This window comes from Gavialis gangeticus, unplaced genomic scaffold, assembly GCF_001723915.1.
Source record: "Gavialis gangeticus isolate Ggan-Ray unplaced genomic scaffold, GavGan_comp1, whole genome shotgun sequence".
In the NCBI taxonomy this organism is placed as follows: Eukaryota; Metazoa; Chordata; order Crocodylia; family Gavialidae; genus Gavialis; species Gavialis gangeticus.
Window position 1 is genome coordinate 20,242,035 of NW_017729000.1, and position 19,253 is coordinate 20,261,287.

General features: G+C 45.6%; 1 protein-coding gene across 1 annotated transcript in view; it reads right to left on the reverse strand.

The window, feature by feature from the left end:
* Positions 1-19,247, reverse strand: part of DPYSL3 (dihydropyrimidinase like 3) — a 93,980-nt gene extending 74,733 nt beyond the window's left edge. The window contains exon 1 of the mRNA XM_019506388.1: positions 19,168-19,247. The gene's annotated coding sequence lies outside the window, so the exon portion shown is untranslated. The remainder of the gene's footprint in view (positions 1-19,167) is intronic.
* Between the last annotated feature and the right edge of the window lie 6 nt (positions 19,248-19,253).

Here is a 19,253-nt window from a genome sequence, read left to right on the forward strand (position 1 = left end):
CCCCCCCCCCCCGCTGCTGCCAGGTGGGCAGGGGGTGTATGGCTGGTGTAGGGCTCCTGGATGGAGGGCAGCAGGGTAGGGAGCCCTGAGGCTGCAGCCGGCAGCCCGCATTTTCCCCTCCCTGTTTGGTTCTGGTCCATCCATGCAGCCAGTGGGAGGCGGGCATGTGTCCCGCCTTCCAATTTGGAAAAGGTGGTCGCCCTACCAGGAAAAGGCTCTTTTCTATACTACTAGAACAAGGAGGCCTTTAGCTATATTTAAAAGCACTTCATTTAACATGGGCCAAAGGAAACATTTATAAAAACCACTGTTCAAACACAGTTTATGCATGGAGCCCACCGCACAGGATGCTATACCTTCGCGGCAAACAGGTTACCTAGGGCCCAAAGTAAGAAAGAAACACAGGATCTGCAGTGACAGCAAGACCTTGTCCTCGCTAGAGGAGCCTCTGCCAGAATAGCTTTATCTCAGTGGCCCCAGTGTAGATGCAGTGTTTGCTGACAGAAGTGGGGTTTCTGCTGGTATTACTTTGCCACCTCCTTGAAGGATATAAGCAGACAAAAGCTCTCTTCTGTCAGTAGGGCTTTTGCCAGCATAGCTAAGACCTGTGGTTTTTTACCCTCCCTGACAAAACCAACAAAGCCTTGGTGTAGAAGCGCTTATATGGTCTCAAAAGCCTTACTGCCAGACTAGCTTATTTTGTTCAGGGATCTGCTTTAAGTTATGCTAGTTTCCAGGCTCTGCCCACCAGTCATGAAACAGATTCACGTCTCCTTCGAGTGTGATGACTTGCATGTAACATCTCAAGCTAGGACTAAGTTCCTAGCCAACATATTCATAAAGACCACATTAATCTTTGGAACATGCGTTCAAAGCCGGCTCAGCACCCACAGCTTCTACCTACTTCCATTGGACTGCTTTGCACCACAGTAAAATATTAATTCCCAGCTCTTATATGGCATTTTTCATCATCAGATCTCAAAGCACATTACAAAGATCAGCATCATTTTTCCCATCTGTACAGTGGGGATACACAAGTACAGAAGTGATTTGCCCAGGGTCATCTAGTAAGCTAGTGGCAGAGACAGGGACTGAACCACATTAAGAGTCCTAGGGGCAGAATGCTGATTAGCAGGTCAAAGTTAATGGAAACTGTACCCGGCTGATAGTTGTACCTTTGATGATCCCTCCAGAAGGAGTTTTAGAACAGGCACCCCAAACAGTGAGGGCTCTCTAAATTCAACACAATCTCATTATAACAAACCCTATTTATACCAACCTCCTGCTTTCAACAATCCCAACAGCAGGAACTGATATTTTTATTATGAGGATGAAGGCAATTGTCTAATCCTATTGTAGCAAGCACCCTTTTTTACTGGCCTTTTCTCCCGGTTCCATGGACAGTTGTTATAACAAGGCTGTAGTGAACATAGCTGTAATTGGTTGTAGCCAAAGCCCCGTCTAAGAACTGGAGATCCAAATGTATTTTAAACATAAGTGGACCGAAATTCTGACACTTGACCAGCAAGTTCAAAGACAGATGCAGTTCACTGCTTCCTTCCCTGGTGTTTATGTTCACTCAGTCTAGCTACCTTTGCTTTAGGGACAGTCTACCTTATACAACTTTCCCATTCTTGCCCTTCAAAGTTCCCCATTCTGTTGAGGATCACTTGCAATACAGCAGGCTCATGCCTGGCAGGCAGGCTTTGGCTGTCACCCTCCAAAAACTTCCACTGTATGGCATGTGCTCCTTGCAATTCTCTCTGGGTCAATTCACACTCCACTCCACTAAGCCTTCCATATGCAACACTAGCTCATAGCTCATTTAACTGGTCTCTGCCAAAAATCATATTGGAAATTCAGTGTACTCTGTGCCAGCTTGATTCAGGAGGACTTCCTCTGTTTGGCGAGGTGTTTGTTAATGTGGACCTTGCGTGACTCCAGTAGAGTTAAAGTCAGGATAGAGCTGGGCAGTTTTACAGGGTCAGTGCTGGTCCTGTATTCTCCTATGGTCTTGGGCCAGTAAATGCTACCTGCTTTTCTTTGGTTCAAGACAGCTGTGCTGCTTCCTGATGCCATGCTCTGCTGCCCACCATCCAGATACTTCTGCACCTCATTCAAACTGTCAGTAGATGTGGAGAGAGCAGCTGTTTCCTCTCGCATTTGCTCTTCTGAGACCTTGGCTTGGGGCCAGTTCTAAGGGCCTCATCTGCACATACCATATCCAGGAAAAACTGCACAGCAAGAGGGACTGCAACTCAGCCCTACTGCTCCAAGCTTTTACTGGGGGAGCTTCCCTAGCTACCCTGGGTTGCTACTGCTAGAGATGTTTCATCTGTTATAAGGGGGTGGTGGGAGGGGAGGCAAGCCAGGTGGAAGGAGCAGGAATAAGCTTACCGGGGGCAGAAGCTAAGGCAGCAGGAGATCAAAGGGAGAAGAGGGAGTAAATGTACATGAGACAAGGATCGTGACAGGGTAGAAGAAGGAAAGTATTCATGGAAACAAGATGTGGCCTGTAATGGCGAAGGAGCTGGATTTGCTGGGTAGGAAGTGTAGGCCAACCAGAAGTGGTGTGGGGGGACCAGGCCCCACGTGTAGGGGACTGTGGATCTACACGGAACCACCCACTGAATGAGTGGTTTGTGATGCTTGCAAGAGATGGTGCTGGGAGAAGGCATTTCAAATGACTGGATCTATCCCTCTTGCCATGGAAGTCCGTTTCTTAGCTATTTCTTGCACTTGCCGGGAAGATCAGTAAGAGCAGCTCTGCTAGTCCCAGGTTTGAAAGAGCCATTGAGAGATGGCACAGCCATTCTCAGCTGCCTTCTCAACCTGTAGGGATGTATTTGGTAGCCGTGTTGGTCCGAGACAAAAAGAAATGCAAACCCCTAGAACTCCTGGTTCAGAGACGATATCTTTTATTAGACCAACTAAGACTCCTTCTCAACTCTTACACTTTTATTATGAGTCCACAATATTTAGAGCTGTCCTTACAGCCCCAGGTCGCTGTCACGTGATAGCGTGAAAACCACACTATTAGTTTAACCAAGTTGCTAGTGTTCATGGTTGTGGATAAAGGGTGAAAACATGAGCCATAATGGTACACAAGCCACTAGGCAAATAACGAGAACACAACATTCATTGTAAAAATAAATCATGATTTTTAATCCAGTCTCATGATTTTTGAGGCCTAACACTTGGTATCTTAATGCTCGGAGTTGCTATACTGGATTCATCAGATAGTGGTCATCATTTAGGCATATGCAGCTGCCATTGCTGCATTTTACTGTACATCAGGTGTATTGTAAGAAATTTATAATAATCTCTGGAGCCTTCAGCCATGGCCAGTAGCTGAGGTATGATATCAAACTAGATGATGTGTACCAAACTACCTGTTCTAATAAGGCAAATGGTAGGATAATGGGCTTAATGATCTCCCGAACCTAACTGGTATTGACCCTGCTATTTCCAGAGCCCTTTAAGTGTGGCCTCTCCCATGTGACCTCAGTTTTGATGGGCAGATACAGCAATGCTGCCTCATGCACGCGGGCCACTTCTGAGCCATTCACTGCTAGCACCCAGGGAAGTGGGGATCAGGACTATTTCACACTGAACAAATACAGTGGCATCTGGATTTTCACTGCCATAATTCAACTCCCTTGCACAGCTAAAGGGTGAGTCCAAGTTTGTAAAACAGGCATCTGTCCCCTTCCCCTCTTAGTTACATATCACAGTGGAATGGCTGTGTTTTCTCCTTGGCATTGTTTCTTTTCTCCCTTCTGCTGATTGGAAACATATGTTATTGAATCCAAGTCTATCTGTGTTAAAAAGAATCACAGCTATTTCCCAGATGAAGGATGGGAAAGTCACTGCTGGACACCACCTCGCAGCAGTGAGCCAGCCCAGCCATACAAGCTAATTGCTTCAGTTATATTTTCCAGCTCCTCAGCCCCGTCTCCAGGAAGGCAGGCTGGATGTTTGCTTTTTGTTTCTTCCTCCCATTTCCTCCATCTATCCATAGCAACTGCTCCCTGGCTCAGGAAGCCTAACAAGTGCTATCTTCCATCTCTTGGGCAGCAGCAGCATTTGAAGAACTGTATCCAGATAAGGCCTCCTGGCAAATATTAATTGGGGGATGCAAGCTGAGAAGCGAGGCATACTGTTTCTGAGGATGCAGAGTAAGGCTATGGCACTCTGTTAGGAGCTCTGCTTCCCTTACCAGACAGATTCGATAAAGCAGAGTCATGCACTAGGCATTTTGCCACTGGCTATCAGTCCACAAATCTTGCTTCAGTGACAATGGACCTCATACTCCTTGATGATGTCTTCATCATCAAACGATCTCATACTTTGGTACAATTTATAACAATCATGTATTTTTTGGTCAGGAATCAAGAATAAAATAACAGGAAGGAATTTGAACAGCCAGTTGGTACTCAGGTCTGGAAGAACAAGTCAGCCCTGAGGGGTGATAATAAAGCTGATTTGTGGTCCCTGAATAATAACACAAGCAACAGAGCAGGTCAGGAGTGAAATGAATTGACAGCACTGTACATAGGAAGCCCACACATACGCTCTCTTTAGTAATCCCTGGCTCTGAGTAGTATGTTTAGATTATGTCAAAAGCAAGAAACGCACCCACAAAAATCAAAAAACCCAATTCTGTGCTACTTGGCACAACTGGAGAATCCAGAGTCTCTCAAACAACACTAACCCTCGCTGCATGGACTACGCAGATATCCAGACTTTACCATGGTGGTAGTAGATGGAGCAAAATTGCCTAAATAGAAATTTGCCTGTTTCTTTCTCTATCATCCACATGGTCCCTTATTAACTCTGTAATATTTGGGCTCCATTGTCATTGCTAATTGGATCAATCTCATTCTCTATGTACAAAAGGCAATGGGTGAGGTCGGGGTGGGGGGACGGGGGATGACAAAAAGCACATAATGTTTTATCTTTGGCATCCAGAATACAAGGTTACATGCTGACTCCTTGGCTTGATTAGGTGGAAACACCAAAGGCTAAGCATCTGTAATGTGGCTGTGGGTGGATGAAGTGGGTACACGCTAGGGTAAGGTCTAATCTACTGGGAAAAGAATCTAGCTGGGTCAAGCTCTGTGACATTGAGGATGACACAGCTGGGAGGTGGTGTGTATCCACTAGCCTGAGTACAGGACTGTGAGCCAGAAACTCTAGCTGTACTTGAGTTATTTCCTCTGGATTCATCAGTTAAAGGACTGCTATCCTGTTAAAAATCAGAGATGTTTTAAATCCCGTGTGGCCCAACATCCTTATTGTTTCCTTTGATTAGGAAATGGAAAGAATTGTAAACATCTGATTTGCTTCCCATTATTTGAGATGCTGTTTATTTATGTTGGTATTTCATTTGCCTTGGAAAATGAATTTAGACATAGGCTCATAGGTTCACCAGTTGGCTTTATGTGTTTGCTGTCACTAGAACAATTATACAGGCAGTCCTTGGACTTACAACACCATTGGTTCCTGAAAACTGCGTCTTAAGTCAAAACGTTGCAACTCGGAACTAATTTTCTCATAAGAAACAATGTTATAAATGGGGGGACTGGTTCCTGAACCAAGGCCCGATGCCCTATTTTCACCAAAAATACTCCAGAATTGTGTACTCGATCTATTATAGATGAGTAATATAGCTACATTAATGTATTTATATTGTAAATAGCAGTCATATTGATTTGGAAGGACTTCTTTGAGGTGACTTTGCCGGACTTTTTGAAGGGTTGTTGGCTGGAGTCTTCTCAGGAGTCTTGTCTGCAGGTTCTTCTGGAGTCTTGTCTGCTTTCTTAAAGAAAGTATCCAAGGAAGTTTGGACAGATGTTCTCCAGGGAGATGGGCGATGCAGTGAACTTGTTCGCTGACGTGGCATTGGATCAAGCACTGTAAAGTTGAAACCGACCTCAGAAAGTTGAAACTGGGTGTCAATTTATGAACGTTGTAAGTGCGAAATGTTGCAACTCGAAACGTTGTAAGTTGAGGACTGCCTGTACTGTGTTTTTGTGGCAAATATTTAAGCAGGAGTAACAACTCTGAACAGAAAACTATTTTCACTGATTTCTTTAGAAATATTACTTACATTGTGAGTAGCCAACAGTGGTGAAAGAATAGGTTAAGGACTTTTTAGAAAAACTGGACATATACAAGTCCACGGGGCCAGATGGGATGCATCCAAGGGTGCTGTGGGAGTTGGCTGATGTGACTGCAGAGCCACTGGCCATCATCTTTGAAAATTCATAGCAATCAGGAGATGTCCCAGATGACTGGAAAAGGGCAAACATAGTGCCCATATTTAAGAAAGGGAAAAAGGATCCAGGGAACTACAGACAAGTCAACCTCACCCCAGTTACTGGAAAAATCATGGATCAGATCCTCAAAGAATCAATCTCTAAGCACTTGGAGGAGAAGGTAATTAGGAACAGCATGGATTCATCAAGGGCAAGACATGCCTGACCAACCTGATTGCCTTTTATGATGAGATAACTGGCTCTGTGGATGTGGGGAAACCAGGAGATGGTGATATATCTTGGTTTTAGCAAGGCTTTTGATATGGTCTGCCACAGCATTCTAGCTAAGAAACTACAGGCTGGATGAATGGACTGTAAGTTGGACAGAAAACTGGCTGAAACATTGGGCTCAGAGGGTAGTAAATCAATGGCTTGATGTCTAGTTGGTAGCCATTATTAAGTGGACTGCCCCAGGGGTCAGTCCTGGGGCTGGTTTTGGTTAATATCTTCATCAGTGACCTGGAAGATGGAATGGAGGGCACCCTCAGCAAGTTTGCAGATGAAACCAAGCTGTGGGGAGTAGTAGATATATTGGAGGGTAGAGCTAGGATTCATAGTGACCTAGACAAATTGGAAGACTGGGCTAAAAGAAATCTCATCAGGTTCAACAAGGACAAGTGCAAAGTTTTGCACTTAGGACAGAACAATCCCATGCACCGTGTGTACAGGCTGGGGGCTGAATGGCTGGGCAGCAGCTCTGCAGAAAAGGACCTGGGGGTTATAGTGGACAATAAGCCGAAGATGAGCCAACAGTGTGCCCTTATTGCCAATGGCATCCTGGGCTGCATTGGTAGGAATGTTTTCAGCAAAGGCACGAGGGAAGTGATTCTTCTCTATTCAGCACTGGTGAGGCCACATCTGGAGTACGGTGTTCAGTTTTGGGCCTCCCACTGTATAAAGGATGTGGACAATTGGAGAGAGCCCAGCAGAGGGCAATAAAAATGGTGAGTGGGCTGGGGGACGTGACTTGTGAGGAGAGGTTGAGGGAACTGGGTTAATTTAGTCTAGAGAAGAGAAGACTGAGAGGGGATTTAATAGCAGCCTTCAACTACCTGAAGAGGGGTTTGAAAAGGGATGGAGCTGGACTGTTCTCAAGTGGTGGCAGATGACAGAACAAGGAGAAGTGGTCTCAAGATGCAGCAAGGGAAGCTTACATTAGATATTAGGAAGAATTTTCTCACCAGGAGGGCAGTAAAACACTGGAACAGGTTACTCAGAGAGGTTGTTGAATCTCCATCCTTGAAGGTTTTTAAGACTCAGGGGTTTTTAAGCTAGATAAAGCCTTGACTGGGATAATCTAGTTGGGGATGTTCCTGCTTTGGGCAGGGGTTGGATTAGATGTGACCTCCTGAGCTCCCTTCCAACCCTCATTTTCTATGATTCTACATTTTTCTATCCATAGTTAATTAAACTGTCCTTGATTAAAAACAAAACTATGGATAATAGTACTTTGCAACCTATGTCTTGAATAGGAAAACCTCAGTATAAATGCTATGTACTGTATTAAAACTGTCTAATTAAAGGAGTAGAATGACACAGCATAAGTAAATTGAGTGCATTAAGCATCATCAGGAAGTGCAAGGAACAACAATACACATTAGATGAGTGTGTGAGGAGGGCAAAGACTAAGGGAACACACTTCATGAACCTTGTTAGACATGATATAATTGTTCCCAAACATAATTGTCTTCCAGAAAGAGGTAGGGAATAAAAATAAATACACTTCTGGGAAGGGATTTTACCAGTAACCCCGAAGATGTATTGTTAAAGCTTCAAGAACTCTCAGGACTACCAAAATTAAATGCCTTAAAAGCGATAGCAACTGGAGAAAGTACGATGCTATAAACAGGTAAGTCTGCTACCATGATGATGTAAAGCATGGCTGTCTAACTTTTAAACAGCTGAGAACCCAGTGCCCCAAGGCCTGCACCAGCAGGGCTTGTACACTGGGCTATACCAGGGCATGTTATGATGCCCTTCGGTAGTGTGCCATGCATGACATCCCTTCCCATGTGGCTGTGCGACCTCAGGCTCACCCTTTGCTCCCAGCACCTTGCACAGCACTGCCCCACCCTCCAGGGCAGGGGAGGCAGCAACATCCAGAGGAAGGAGGGGGAGCCTGGGGGCTCCTGCTGCTATTACAGCCAGAGCTATGTGAAGGGAGGAGAGTTAGGCAGGAGCCCAGGGGCCAAAACTTAATCCCTCACAGGTGGCAATTACTTGCTTGAACCTGTAGCCAGGCTATTACTTAAGACATCATTAACAAGTCAATCATGACTTCAGTGTAATGTCTGTCAGGGGTCTCAGGCTCTTGTGAAATGTGATCCATTTTATCCTGGTTCTTCTGTAGCCCCCCCCCCGCAAACAAATCTTCTACATAATGCAGGAGGATTGTCCTTCTTAAGCCTCATGTAGCTGCACTGCACTTAACGAGCAGCATGTATCCCTGATGGCAGCGCACTGAAATGGATGGAATAACACTAAGGGCATAGCTGTCCCAAAATATTCTCTGAATCCTGCCTCAGAGCACTGCCCCCAGTCCTTCAGTGTGTCAACATCTCTCTCTTACTGAACTTAATGACAGCTCTAGAAACACAGGACTGGAAAGGACCTCCCCAGACTCCAGTCCTCTGCTATCACAGACAGCTGCATCATCTAATCCTATATAATAAACCAATCAAAATATCAAAGGTCCCCCCCACCCCACAATGCCAAACAGCTCTCTGGACTACCCTGGTTAAGGCACCCAGTTCCTGTGGCAAGTGGCACACCGGGTGGTGTTGTGTTGTCCAGGTGACTTTGGATCTCCAGCCAAAATGACTAGGTGGGACAGCAGGGGTGACCTTCAGTATGAGTCAGGAGCAGAGCTCAAACTCATACCTGTGGACCCATAGCAAAACACCTTATCTTGCTCTGATGGTTAGAAACTTGCTATTTTCCACTATTAATTTATTCATGGCCAGTTGATGTCCATTTGCTGTCGTGCCCTTTAGCTAAAATAGCTCTTCTCCCTCTTGATGCTTACTCCCCAGATGTATTTACAGAGAGTAATAATCTCACTTAGCCTTCATTCTGGTAAATTAAACAAGCCAAGCACTTCTGGCCTCATCTCAAAAGATAGGTTCCCATTTCCCTGAGCATTTCAGCAGCCCAGCCCTGAGTCTATTCCAGACAGCATTTATCTTTCTTACATATGCATGACCAAAGTGGTCCATAGTCTTCCCGACTTATACTATGGTATTACTACTTCCCTATCTCTACTAGAAATACCTTGACCATTACACTGGACTGCATTGGTCTTTTCAGGGCCACATGACATGAGAACCTTATAGTCATTCTGTGCTGAGCTAGTGCACTTGGATGCATTTTGTATTTTAGCCCTTTTTCCATCCTTCTTCCATGTCTTTAATGAAGCTTTCTTTCAAAATTTGTTCTGAAGCATTACAGACTACAGAGGTCAGGCAGAACAAGCCAGTAATTATCTGGAACACTCCCCCTCTCCCTTGAGTATGTTATTTGGAAAAGTTTTGGATGTAGCCCATCAATGCCATATCAAAAGGAAACTAAATCACTAAATTCTCACTTAATCTTGTCACACGAGGCCTAAAAACATAGGAGATGTCATACTAAGTCAGATCACAGGTCCAGCTAGCCCAGTGTCTTGTATCTCAGTGGCAGAGAGCAACTGATCTGTTGCCTGGCCCTTTCCCCTTAAAGCTACTAACACTTAAGAGGCCTGGAGAGTCCTATTTTGGAGGCTGAGTGTGTCTGGCTCCCAAAATCTTTTTTGCATGCCTACTACAATTTGTTTTTCACCATCACCACAGGATTTCCTTGCCAATAGTATCTCTAACACAGATGATACCTGTGTTTTGGATTATTTTTCCCCAGATATCTTTGCTTGCTTTTTTCCCAGATTGAATCCCATTTTTCATTTCCTGCTCATCCCTCTGCATCACGACTCTTTCCTCCCTGTGTTTGTAGTGCATCTCAGTCTTCTGCAAATGTAATTTATGTGCTGTTTATCGCTTCTTTCCAGTCATGAATAACAGTTTGGAAAAAACCCCGTCCCTAACAATGATGCTCATAGCTTCCCATGAGATAGTCCCCTCTTCTCCCCCCTATGGCTGATATCATTATTCTTTTAGCTAATTTTCAGTCCATGTAACAGTTCTAGTATCCAAGCCAATGTGATCTGACTTTTCCAGTAAGATTTCATGAGGCAACACAAATCTCCCCTTAACTTCTCTTTGAGCAAATCAACTGCATGAAAGGGACAGATTCTCACCATGTAGAAAGAGAAGAAATGGGGTAGGTAAGAATTTATCATGGTGGTGGGGTAGGAGCAAAGGATCACATACTCCTGGAAGGAAGATGTTCAAAATTACACAGAACCACTGGGTTGCAAAGGAAAGGCCCCAGTTGCGTGCTTCATGGAAAAAGGGGTCAGGAAACCTGGGCTCTATTGTGCTTCAAGCTCACACGTGGCATTTTACAGACTACCCAGGCTGCAGGGTGACCTCTTTTATTCAGCTGAAGGGCAATAATGGGTAATAATGAAACTTTTGTAAGGTGCTTTGAAATCTGAGAACTCTCCAGTCTAGCTGCAATCTCTCCTTTCTCTGAAAGAAACTTCTGCCAACTCTTCCATGTTCCTGCCTGGGGTAGGCCATCTCAGCAGCAAGATCATGGTGAAACTGTGCAGAGGGAAAGCAAACACTACAAAAATGTCATCTGCGTCTTCCCAAGAGGGACAAATAAAGTGTGAGTTGCCCTCGTGGGATAGGATGGAAAATAAAGAGTAATGGGGAAGGAAGTGTACACATGCAATTACTGATAGGAAATACACAGGAACTAGACCTCAGGGCCAGCTCTGTAGGAAACAAAATCCAGATCCAGTCCTAGCACCCAAGTCATCAGGTAGCAGCTGGCATGCCTGTACTTTCTCCTGCCCTCTGCTGGAGAAAAAGCTGGAATTGATTTTTTCACTTAACAGAGGGCTGAGGTTTCCTCCTTCTGACTTGCTCTTACTCCCCTCTCCCCACACCTAAACTCCACATAGTCCTCAGATCTAAAGCCCAATCCGTGCATCCTCACTAAACCATCTCACTACAAGGTTGGTTCTGCGCTTGTGACGCATCCAGTAAGTGCTCTGCCTGCAGCATGTCTGCCAGTTCACAGTGGAGAACTGAATGAGTGCTGACTAGGGCTAAGTAAAGACAGTCAGAAGGCCTGAGGCTGAATCGATTCAGTCTTTGCAGGTCATTCTAAGCTGTGTAGATTAAACCGATAAGCAAGTGATCAGACATTCACTCTTGATTCCAGAAATGCAGCCACCTGCTTGCACTGACCCAGGCCAGAAGCTGGTGGGGTGGGGCGCTAGAGCATGCTTCCCTGCTGAGCTGGAGCAGACAGCTCGGGCCAAGGCTAGCCTGCCCACCTTGTTAACTTGAATCTGGAGGGGATCTGGGACAGAAGTTGAATCAGCTGGTTTAACCTAAATCAGTTAAGTCTGATATTACATCCATGTAGGTTTATCTTAAACTAGTTTTGTCCATTTTGAAAGCAGTTTATGTGCACTGAACTTCTGTTGTGTTACAGATTTGAACCAGTTTCCAATCACTTATACCAGTTTATGTGTAATTTCTGTTTGTAGCCCAAAGGATTGCACAGCACCCCAAGGTGCCACAGCTCCCTGGCTGAGAATCACTGCTCTACACCCACGTGTTTGATGCCAATGCCCAATATGTTCAGCTTGACTGATTCCTATCTGAATAATAGTGCACGTGCCCCAATTTCAGCTGGCCAGAGGTAGTAACTTCAGTTGCCAGTAGCAGAGGACAACAGTAGCAAAGAGAGACAGGGATGTGCATGAAGAAATGCCCCTTGCACATGGGAAAAGCTCTCTTGTGGAATTTGCACTACAGCTTCACTAGACCCAGCCAGTGGGGCAGAGAGCTGTCCCATCCCAGAACCTGCCCAGCTCCCTTCTACAGACAGCCCTCCCCACCCTTTACACCGCACTTTCATGGAGTCTCTCTGGTGTTTCAAGATCGAATGTGCAAACCTGTGAATTCAGAAGCTGTGGGATGAATGCATTTCCCCTAATTTCTGATTCAAAGCCGGGAATCCCAGATGCCACGATGGACAAAGCTAGCTGCTGGAAGTGACTCCTCCATGAATTCTTCAACCATCTGCACACAATAGAACCATGGAAGTGGTGTGTCTTGGCTGAAAGACCCATTGACAGTGAATATTTAGCAGCAACAAAAGCCAACCTTGAAAAGCCAATCTGCTTTTTCGAGAGATGATTTCATCCTGTGGATCAGGGATCTTGAGCTGGGTGGTAAGACGGTTCGTGAAACAGCTTTGCAGATTTCCTGGAGGCTGCCTCTCTACACCCCCAGGCCAATTCCTCACTCTCACCTATAAATGCTTGTTTAACTTGATGCAGGCCAGGGCCGGCGCCAGTAACTGGAACTGCGTTCCTTCACAGACCCACCCCTCTCTACCCTGCCTTTTGAAAACTGCTCTTTGGAATTTTTGTCATGTTTTGGGTTTCCATTTTCTTATATTCCCTCTCTGACTGCTGCTTCTTAATACAAACCACTTATTTTGGCGTGCATGCTTCTTTTTTTTCCTGAGGAAATGTAATTAAAAGAATATGTACTTCTAAGTGTTTCCGCTCTGGAAGCAACGCAGATTCTGCTAAAAGTCATCCCTGCTGTGGTTTCTAGGGCAACAAGGTGAAGACAATAAATTCAGAGCCAGACCCAAGACAAAGCGCTGCATTCCTATATGCCACCCCACAACCCTGAGGGATCTGAAATCCAGTGCTAGATTTTGTACCTTGATTCTAATCTCTCAGATGTGCTGTCTTTGTAAGCAAAGGGTGAGGACACAGCTAAGCAACTGCAGGGTTTTGTATAGCTAGTGGACACAGGGCAAACGATAAGACAATGTTGTTTTTCAAGGAAGATACAAATGCTGGATATGGCAGAATGTTCCAATGCATTTGGATTTTAAATATCTACCGTATTCTGGAGTATTCAGATCTTAGGTTTTAATTCAGGGGCCATCTGTAACAAGAGGGTTTGTGTGCTTTGTCTGGATGCAGTTATCAGAAAGCAGCGTGTGTGTGTACCACTGCCCTCTACCGGGTAAAACTAGAAGAGATCAACTCTGTGTCATAGCCCTCTTCTAGGAACAATGGCTATACTCCAGTTGAAGTGAAAGACACTTGCAAGCATGGAACGGGCGGATTTGTGTTCTCTGATCCCACAGCTGTGGTGTGGGCTGTAGTATCATGCATCACCATGTTACTAGACGTGTAAACCAGGCTCAGCCTTTTGTTTTTTAATCTATGAGGACTGGGCTCAAAGTGATGTCAGTCCAATCCGGGCCCTGCTGGCTGATATGCTCCCTCTGAGATGCAACTGTCTCTGCAGTAGAATGACACCAAAGTCAACATGACACAAGGAGCTTAGGTCTGAATTGAATAAGGATTTATCCAGTTTCAACTGCAGAGGGAAATCTAAGTGAAAAGACTGCAAATATCTGATTTTGATTTTATGTCCAATACCAAGGCTAATTCCTGGCAGATAGTGCACTGGACTAGGATGCAGGAGCCCTGGCTTCCTTTCCTGACTTTCTCATTTCCTGCCAAAGAACTTTAGGTAAGTCACTTCATCTCTTTTCACCTCAGATTCATGGATAATAATACAGACCTGGCCTGTAAAGGACTTGAGCTCTACAGATGAAAAATACTAGAAAAGAGCAAGGCAATACTGTTTGTTCGAAATTGCCCCAGGACCTATAATAACCACAAATGTAGGGAGCCAGACCTTAGTTTTACATCTCACCCCAAACCCATCAACCTGGCAGCGGCACAGAATACCTGGGCACCGCACATTCATTCAGCACCAGCTCAGAGGAAAGAGCAGACGTCCTGATTCCCCAGCACCATATCCTGAAGTAACTGGATTTCCCCCATCCAAGTATTGACCCTGACCACACCTGAACCTTGGCAAAGGGAGTAGCAATCTAGATTGATAGGTAAGCTGGTCTTGGGAAAATACAAAGAATGTTTTTAAGGAAGCAGATGTACAATATAGTGTGGACACCTGGTGTGACAACTTCTGACAACTTGTGTTAATACTGCAGGTTAAAACAAGAATCAGATCTTGGAAGTGGTGCTATTGGAAATGGCTATTTCTTTTCCCCGTCTCCACCCTCTGTAGAATTACGTTCCCCAGAACTGCTATGTGATCTGCATCAAACAAAACTGAGAGGACAGGAAAAATGTAAAAGTCTGTGAGTGTGTGAAATACTAAGTATGAAAGAAACCACCCAAACGAGTAGGGGTCTGATTACGTGATGTAGTAGCTACATCCTTTACACTGTTTTGCTGACTGTAACACTGATGATGCATCAAAGCCTGTCTACAGTCCTTAGGTAACTGTTAGCTTTCCTGTGACGTTAGGCTGGGTTTTACATTACTTGCAGGCTCTAAGAAAATATTTCACTGTGATTCTATGAATACAAACCTTGAAGGAGTCTGCTTATATGTTTGATTGTATCATAAGCAGACAGGATAGCATAGAAAATAGATGTCCACAAAGCAGTCAGCCACATTCCCAGCATCATGTTCAGTTTGAGTCATACCATGTCAGAAGGACCCAAAAGAGATAAAGAACGCTGCTTAAAGCTACCTGCTGTAACTAACCCTTCTAAGACATTCCCAGAGAGAGTCCTGGGCAAAATTATATCTTCACACTTTTATAATTTAACTCTGTGAATGAATGGACACATTTTACTATCACTTCTGTATCGCAGAGGGAACCATTTACAGACTTCCTTCATTTCAAGAGGAAGAAAAGGCCTCCTACTTCCATTAGCTCAGCTCTGGCTTCTCTGAAATAGTACAGTTTCCGAAGACAGTAAGCCAGGGGTGTACTGTCATCCCCCTGGGCCAAATCAGGCCAATGGACCCAGAGACCTCCTCCCTCCCCACGCCAGATCCAGGAGAGGCTGGAACGGACACCGCAGGCAGAGGAGTCCAGCCAGGACAGGTGGCGCATGTAGCATGGGACCAAGACCAGCTGGTTGAGGATCTGGGCCACATCCGGTGCCCCTGGCTGAAGCAGGGTGCCTGCTTCAGCCAGTCCAGGACCTGGACTGCAGTGGCACCCACATTTGGTGCACATCCCAGGTCCTACCTGTGGGGCTGGTCCAGGTCAATTCAGACTCAGGGGCAGTACCAGGGGCCAGAAAACAATAATCTAACCTCTCTGTAAAAATAGGAAGAAACCCCTCACCTCCTTCAACTGCACAGGGGGCTGAAAGGGTGAGTTAATGAACACTATCAAAGTGCTTTGAGATCCTCACAAAGGGAATAAGTATATGCAAAAATTATAGAATGCCAAAAGATTATGGTGATCTCGGTGCGTCTCCTTGCAAATTAATAGCAGCAGAGAGAAAAAGCTTAAAAGTGAAGTTGTTACAAACTTTGTGTGAGTCAAAAGAGAAAAAAAGAAACTCAAGTTTCCTCCTTTGCTCAGGTCAGTCTCATTCACTTTGGGGGTTTTTAATATATTACATTGTGTCACACATTCAGATTTGGGGGGATTATGTATGGTGTGGGCCACTTTTAGAGAAGAGCAGCATCACTTGAGTGAGGGGAAAGGTAACTCAATTAGATTGGACTCTGTTGGTTGTTTTTCCCTGCACTTTTGGCTTCCAGTGGAGGGTGGGAGCCTTCTCCTTTGCAGCCCCACTGACCTCCTTGCCTGAGCCTCCGCTGAAGTTGTGATCCTGTGTTTGTGGGATTCTAGCCAGTTGCTATGGACATGACAACTTCACTGCAGAACCATGTATCCAGAGGAGACAAAAAACCTGGAATAGGGGCCAAATGTTTCTTCCCTGCTTTCTTGAGGAAGGATGCAAAAACCAGTGGATCTGTAGGGCTGGAGGAGGGAGGAGGTGAGGAAGAGGCCCATAAAAGAAGTGGCCATGCCTGTAGTTAAGAAAAACAGCCATGTGTTGACATTGTGCTTCCAAGAATCTGTTCACTCCATCTAACTGGAAGTAAGAAATATGAATGAGGAGGAGAAATTTGGCCTGGGGTCCCAGAACTAGAATTAGGAAACTGCCAGTGATTTACCAAATGTCCTTGGGCAAATCTCTCAGTCTGTATCTGTTTTCTTACTTGTAAAATCATTACAAGGAAGAGTTCAGTTTGTATTGAGAAATCACGGTTTCTGATTTGACAATGAATTCGACTCAAGTAGACCCTCGGTCCAGCACAAACCCATGCAGGAGTCAAAGCAGCTCCATATGCCAGACTAGAGTTTGTCAATGGCATGGGACTTTGGTGTATATTTTCCAAGGGCACCTCTTCTGGCCTTCAGACTTGAAAATGCAGAGCTATAATTGTAGGGTACAGGTTACATCCTAGTCATGGGCAGTGCTGGAAATTATATATGAGGTTTTCTGCCGTGTTAGGCAGACGTTCAGATACAGAGTCTCTACTGAAAGGTGCCCTGTGCTTGTCAGGTGGAAGCCCGGAGAAGGAAAAAGGTTCCCAGAGCAGGAGACATCTGGAAGAAACTCTCTGCTGGAGAGAGGTGTGAAGCCCAGAAGACAAGGGCTGAGACAAGAGCCTACGGGTCCTGAGCCTGTTTGAAACCTTCAGTTCTATAGTAATATAGTACGGCCCTGAGCAAGGCCTGTGCATGGGCTACTCCACTGTCTGCTTCTGCTCCAAACTTTCCAGACCAGCAGAATGAAACTAATGATACACTAGTTCAGTTGTGCAGTTGCTTTTCAGAAGTCTACAGGCAATGCGAAACTACTAGTTATAATGTTCATTTCATGTGTTCTTTGGTAAAGCCATGCCCAGCAGCTTCATCAGGTACTGGGAACAGAGTAGGAGGACTTAAAAAGAGAGGCGGAAGGAAGACTAGAGCCATGGAAATAGCTCACCGCTGAGTCCTCTCTGGAGGTAAGGAAGAGGCAAGAGATCATTCCAATTTATTGATTTCCTGCTAACTAAAAGCTGATGTCAAAGATGGAGTTCATGAGCCGAGACGAGAGCTAGCCCCACTGAAAGAAAACCCAGCACTTTCCCAAAAGCCAGGGAAGCCCCCTCCCTACACCCATCCCCCTTCACTTCCCCATCTCTGGCTGGTAGGTTTAGTCCTCTAGCTTGCAAACATCTTAAATTTATCTTAAGCCTAGCATTTATGTCCAAACTTGGGCATATGCACAGCTCAGATACCCAGTGCACTTCTTAACTCTTAGCAACAGGTCTTCTGTTTGCCAAACGTAACTTTTCCCATTTTTATACATGTTTTATTACCTTTGTGCACGCTGCAGCCTTTACAGATTGGCCCAGGGTAGACTGTAGACATTTCTGTCTGCTATCATTATTTATTTAAAAAAACAGCAATCTCTAATGTAGTCACTGACCTGCAGCATTAATGATGTCAGAATGACTTAACATGATCCAATCCCTTCACAAATTAGGGACTTTGATGGTGATCTCACTTACATCAAATGTGAAATGGCAGGAGGCCCAGTGAATCAGTGGAATTAAAGTGATGTACTGGTTTCAGTCATCTTCCTGCTGATATACTTTGGTGTGAACAGGACCACAACTATGGAAGCATCCTCTGACAAAAAGCCACATGTTGCCCAGCTTGAGGGAACCTTAGTTTCTGAGTCAGGGCTGAGTTTAGAAACTTTGAGCTTGAGGACAATTTCACTTATATCACTTTTATACCTGTGTGCCTCCACCAGCGTGGAACGACTCCTGATTGATGCCAGGTTCCAGCTTTTTTCATTTAGATAACACACAAAGAGTATGTTTGTGAGAGAGCGAGTGATTTCCTTCCATGAACTAGTATAACGAGGCCAACCCTGGTGGCATGCCATTTTACCACCCTTAGTACAGTACAGATCTTTTAAGTCAGATGGATCTTCTAACTCTGCATGGATCTAAGGAGCTCCAAGAAATGCTTTAGGGTTGTTGGTTGTAGCCGTGCTGGTCTAAGGACATGGGCAGACAAGTGCTAGCTTCTATTAGACCAACTAAATGGCTGAGAAAATTGTCAGACAAGGTTCTTTGGGTAGATGTGATGATATCTTTTGTGAGACCAACTCGAGAGTTGGATAAAAGTGACCTTTGCAAGCTTTTGGGTGCGCCCAAAAATTTTGCAAAGAACAGTTTGCCCAACTATTGAGTTGGTCTCGTAAGGGATATCACATCAACCGAAGAGTCTTTCTTGCCTGTCCAAGAAATGCTGACACCCTGCTTCACAGCCAGGGACACAGTACGGCACAAGAGGACAGCAAAAGCACCCCTCTCTCTTTCTCTCTCTCCCTTTTTCAGGAAACAGGGAGCCCGCTGTAGACCCTCCTCTCGGTTAACCACAGCATCTACGAAAGAGTATGCCCCGCAGTTCCCCCGGGGAACAGCTTTCCATGGCCAATTACTCACCAGAACAGCAAAGGATAATGATTATATTCTAGACATTTCACGAGGAAGGAGTGCCCGCCTTTGCCCTGTGCTATTCCTTAGTCTGAACATTTCTCCCCCCCCCCCCCGCCCAACTCTGAGCCCTGCTGCCCTCCTGGCAGGAAAAACAAGGAGCCGAAAAGCAGCATCACGAGCGCGATGCTGGAGCAAACGGCCCCGGGCAAGCCCTGACCGGGAAGCTCAGGAAAGTTGGGGCCAAGTTTGCTCCTGGGGAAGAGTTCAAAAGGCGGCGGGGGCACCCGGCGCGCAGGAAGCGGAGGCGGCGGGGAAGGGGAAGCGGCGCAGCCTAGGGGGCGCCGCGGCTCCTACCTTGCCGTCCGCCGGGCCGAGGTTCTGCAGCCGCTCCTTGGCCGAGGCGCCGCGGATCTCCACGCCGGCGGCGGCGGCCGGGGCCG